Raw genomic sequence first — 5721 nt, 5'->3', positions numbered from 1 at the left:
CCCCAATAAACCTCATGTGATTGCAGCAAGTTCGGTCTATCGTGAGTCATTGGGTGGTCGCGTCATCCAGAGATTTGAGTAAGGATCTCCCCAGTTCTGGGGGTCTTTCAATAGAAAGCATTAGACATATGTTGCCACAATGAATCCTTCCTTCCTTCCTTCCTTCCTTCCTTCCTTCCTTCCTTCCTTCCTTCCTTCCTTCTTTTATAATATAGAATTTATAGATGGAAAACACATACATTAAAAAAGAGATAAAGCTCTGTTATAGATTATGGAAAGGTTGCAGTGATACCTATGTACCTAACAAAGCCAGCAGTGAAATAAACTTTTAAAATCATTTAAAGAAACTGGAGCTGTAGTGTGTGTGTGTGTGTGTGTGTGTGTGTGTGTGTGTGTGTGTGTGTGTGTTCGCGCGCGTGTGCGCGCGCGCGTGCACGCGCGCGTATGTGTGTGTATACATTTGAATGTTTATATAAGAATTCATTGTGTTTTCTCTGAATTGTAAGTGGAGAAAAGTTAAATGAAAAAAAAATAAACATTTAGGAAAACATCAAAGGGAAGTCAGACTTACAGTTCCAGAGGGATGAGCTGCTCACATTCAGTGTTGCTATTTAGCATCCAAAGGGAATTGTCAGTTCCCTGCATAACCATTTGTGAAGACACTGCAGCATTCCTCTCTTCCACCATTTTAGAATTTAAATTCTGTAATTTAATAGTTTTTGTTATATTTCAGAGAAATATTTTATATTGTTTTTGTAAATGTTTAATGTTGACAAATGTAGATTTATACCCTGCTTGACCTTGTTGGCTGTATTAGGAGGAGTCTCACCTTATAAATAAACAAACCAGTACAAAATCTAATTCCCATAATGGTTCAGTAAACAGCTTTATATTTACTTTGCTTAGGTATCAGGAGCAGAGCAAATATATGAGATTATGTCAGTGTTTGACTTATTTTGGTTGAATCATTGAATTAAAATACTGGTAAGATCACCCAGGAAGGATTTCAAAGCGCTCGAGTACACAGTTCTTAACTACAAAATTTCTGGACTGAGAGTAGGGAGTGTGGGCAAGATTTAGTTAGTGGCTCTAGTTCACAAGTAAATCCCAGGGTGTTGTGACTGTGTATGTATATGCACTTTCTGACTACATGTATATATAATGTACCCTTACAATTTAGAAAGTGAAAGCAACCCAGAGTGGAGAGCAGGAGCCACTTGTCTTATATTGGTTTTCTTGGCAAAATTAAGACATTTTATAAAATGTTTTTTTTTTAATTAATTCAACTGAGGCCAAATTCATCTAGAAAATATCTCTGAAATTGCCTCCACACATAATAATAAGTCAGATTTTAGCTATAAGAAGTTGAATGGTTAGAAGTCTTGTGGTGCATTTCTATTAGATGTATCTAAAATTGAAAATAATTAGGATGCATAGAACTGACCTGTGAATAAAGACTAAGTTAAAATTGATAGAATAAGAATATGTATAATGTAGACTATGTGTATTATGAACTTACACTGAGAGGATGCGTCAAAGTCCTAGTGCTTAGGAGGACTTGCTGCTCTTGCAGGACCCCAGGTGTGGGTTCCCAGCACCCACATCCAGAAGCTAGAGATTTGGCCATTTTTTTCTGACTTCACTCATACACACACACATACACACACTCATAAATAAAATATTAACAAATAAAATAAAGTTACACCATTGTTTAAAATGATTTTTCAATAATCTGTAAATTGCAAAGCTTGTTGCTCACAAAATATTCATTTAAATGATATTTGTGTATTTGTATGAAAATAAATTGCTAATCACATATACCTTTCTTTGACTTAGTATTCAAATCATTTTCTTCCTCACTCTGGGCTCCTGGGAACTGCAGTTAGGAGGAAAATAAATGTTGGAGTCAGGCTGATTTCATCAAAGGGTATGTATGGTCTTGGGAGAATTCTTTGAACTTTGGTACTTAACTTTTTTTTAATTTGTGAGCTCAAAATAATAAATATACTTTTAATACTTTTTATTTTATATTTTATTTGGTATTTATTTTTATATGTTCATTCTGATTGTACATATACTGGGGTAGGTTATTAAAACTTGCTAAATCAATACAAGTGAAGATGGCATTGAGATAATTAACATTTCAATCTATCCAAATATTAGAAACTCTCCATGTCTTCAGCATTAGGAAGTTAAAAAATCAGAGATTCCTAAAGATTGTCCTTCTGTGTAACATAACAGCAAAAGTACTGCTCTTAAGAAGTGTTTGGATGTTAATTTATCTCTTTGATTACCCTCCATCATACCTTACTAGTCTGCCATGGCCTCTATTTGAATGTTTAATTTTATGTGACCAACAGTTCTGTCTTCTGTAATGACTGTGAACATATAGAATCTGGCTTTCTGCTCAAGGTTGATTTCTCTTAACATAATGCTCTCTTTTTCCAACCATGTTGCCTTAATGACAGTGATTCATTTCTTTCATTGATGAATGACATTCCCTGTTATGTATGTGTGTGTGTGTGTGTGTGTATGTGTATATATATATATGTATATATACATATATATATATATGATTTGTTAACCTGATTATTTATTTTCATCAGGATGGATATTCAGATCTTAGCTTTTTAAAAATAGCCATGGGCATTCAGGTGTCTCTTTGATATAATAATTTAATCTTTAGAATGCACCTACATAGTTGGAATTAGGATCATGTGGTAATTATACATTCAAGATCTGAGGAGCCTTTCTATTGTTTCCTATAGTAAGTATACTAATTGTTTCTTTCTCAGCAATGTTTGGTATTTCTCTTTACATTCTTTCCATATTTATTTATGACAGTGGTCATTATAATTGGGATATGATGATATATCATTGTAGTTTCGATTTGCATTCCAATTGTGGTTGTATCATTTGCATATAATTTTCTGATAAATGTGTATTCAAAAAGTTTCTCCATTTTTAGTAGAGGTATTGGATTTTCATGTTTGGGGTGTTTGCTGCATTACTTATTTTCCATATTTATTCAAGCTTATTTGGCAATTAATTATTCTTTTGTCAGTAGAACAGTTAACAGTAATCTCTCATATTTTACAGATTATATCTTGACTCTGTTGATTGTATCTTTTGCTCTGAAAAAACATTTAGGTAATAACACTTGCCTGAAATTATCTTTATGTCTTGTGCATTAGAGGGTCTCAACCAACATGATAATTGTTGATCTTTATATCTTAAAGCATTTCTTATTCTTTTTTTTCTAAAAGCTTCATGCCTTATATTCGTATCTCTGATATGTTCTAAATTAGTCTACTTTAGAAGAAATAACCATAGAATTTTAGTCTTCAGCATATATAATATATACACAGTTTGCCAGCATTATTTTTTCTAAGATAAGTTATATTTTGTTTTGCTGAAAATAAATTTGCTGTTGATACGTGAAGTAATTTCTTGATTTTATTCCTATTCCATTAAGCTATGCACTTATTTTGCTGTTGGTATTATGTTAGTTTGTTATCATTGACTACATTTTGCTTGCCTAGCTTCTCCCAGTAATAGGCCCTGTCTTGTAATATGGTTGATATACCCAGTGATACTCCATGGAAGAAAGTTAAGTTTCTCCTAGTTGGTATCAATTGCTGATGGCTTCTTGGGTAAGTGTGGGAGGTCATATCCACATCTGGTTTTCAGTGCTTATATTTACCTGGCTTGAACCTGTTCAGGTCTTGAGTATACTACCACAGTGTCTATGACTGCTTATGTTTGTTAGTCCTGTTATTTCTGTAACAAAGTATTTCCTTGTCGTTATCTATCACCTGTGGCTCTTGCAGTCGTCCTGCCGAGCCTTCCACATAGATCCTGAGATTTGATGGGAAAGACAACCTCTTTAACATTCTGTGCTCTGTAGGCTTTCACTGTGAGCATTGTGCTAGTGTTGGTCTCTGTGTTAGTTCCTATCTACTTCAAGAAGAAATCTCTCTGAAGAGGTTTGAACAAGTTACAGTTATGGTGTTAGCACTAGGATGAATATTCTTAGTTGTCACCTTGACTATATCTAGAAATAACTGAAATCCAAAAAATGGAAGTTACAGCTTTGAGGAAGTCTTAGTAAATTTAAAATAGGTAATACAAACCTTTGAGGTAGAAAAATACACGTCTTTAATCCAGATCATAAGGCAGGAAGACACATGCCTATAATCTGGGTCACACTTTCTGCTGGAAGACTACATAAGGACATAGAAGAAGGAAGTTTTTGCTCTTTCTCTGTGTATTTTTATCTTATTAACAAGTCCATTCATTCATTGGCACTAAAGCCTACATCTTTGGGATTCCAACATATACTGAAGAGGAGCTGAGATGTCAGTCTTTGTTAACTGAGAAACTATTTGTTTCCTAGGCTTTCTGGTCACAATCAGGTGTTGTTGGATCATCTGGACCATACTCTGTAAATTATTCTTACAAATCCCCTTTCTATATGTAGAGCAGGATCCATTTAGTAAGTTCTGTTCCTCTAGAGAACTACAACTAATACAAGCATTATGTCATTAAAATTAATTTTATTTCTATGCTCCTGTAGCATAATAATAACTGAAGGGCTCTGTAACTGGTCTGAGCATGGCAAACATGGAACTGTCAAGACTGCCTTTTACCCTTCTCCCCTTGCTAAACCGATTACATTTATAAAGCTAGCCACCATGGTCAGTTCCCTTATTTGGCCAGTAATACATTCCTAAGAAAAAACACCAAGGCCTGTCAATCAAAATTCATTTTTTTGACTAATAGGTCTATTCAGGATTTACCAACTCATTCTAGCACAGCACCCCATCCTTCAACCACAAACATTCACACTTTTCATTAAAAAAACAAAAACAAAAAAACCCAAATCACTCCATTAGAGAACACCTGCTTGTTTCCTTGCTTGCTTCCTGCTTATTGCTACTGTTGCTGCTGCTATTGCTTGCTGTCTGCCTTTGCAGTCTCTGTCCCCATTCATCCCTCTGGGATAATAAATCATTGTGCCGAGAATTTGATGTCTAGGTGTGTCCTGTACCAACTCTGAGGGAACCACCCTCCCTTACAATTGCATTAGCTTTTCCTTTATGCCCATGAGCTATCTAATCTCAGGTTCCTGGGCCCTTTACGAGTGTAAAGTATGGGTTCTATCTCAAGGAATGGGCCTTAATCCAAGCAGAAAGTAGTTGACTACTCCAATGAATGTTGCACCACTATATCCTGCAGGCAGATCCCTATTGTAGATAACAGAATTTGTAGCCCATAATGCTGATGACTACCTTTCTCTTGTGGTAGCTTCTAGTGTACCTTCCAGTACATTCCAGTATTGGACTGTTAATCAATAGGGATAAAGCTTCTAGTTGGCCACCAGCTCCATTTCTGCTGTTCAATGAATAAATAAATGTCTTCAGCAGGAGGGCTTACCAGGTTACTGGAGACCAACTAGTAAATAGCCTGGGATATTTGTAGGGTTTCAATGGACTCCTTTATTCAATGGCTCAATAAAATGTAATTCATTCCTATCATAGATGGTGTTACTTGGTGGCTCAGGGTATCACCCATTTCTTGGATTTTTTTGGGGGGATGATGGTAGTGGCAGGGAGTATTCAAGCTATAGATTGGCTCCATTTTTTTTCCTTTCTTTTGGAAAGCTTTATTTTGCTTTCATTCCTGAAGTCATGATTATCAGGGTTTTTGCTTTTTTTTTTT

General features: G+C 35.2%; 1 long non-coding RNA gene across 1 annotated transcript in view; it reads right to left on the bottom strand.

The window, feature by feature from the left end:
* Window positions 1–5721, bottom strand: part of LOC116076001 — a 26317-nt gene that overhangs the window by 745 nt on the left and 19851 nt on the right. Inside the window, exon 2 of the long non-coding RNA XR_004112776.1 lies at window positions 572–702. This is a non-coding gene — a long non-coding RNA (uncharacterized LOC116076001). The remainder of the gene's footprint in view (window positions 1–571; window positions 703–5721) is intronic.

This window comes from Mastomys coucha, unplaced genomic scaffold, assembly GCF_008632895.1.
Source record: "Mastomys coucha isolate ucsf_1 unplaced genomic scaffold, UCSF_Mcou_1 pScaffold4, whole genome shotgun sequence".
NCBI lineage: Eukaryota > Metazoa > Chordata > Mammalia > Rodentia > Muridae > Mastomys > Mastomys coucha.
The sequence above is the reverse complement of the archived record's forward strand: the minus strand, read 5'-3'. Positions and strand labels throughout refer to the sequence as shown.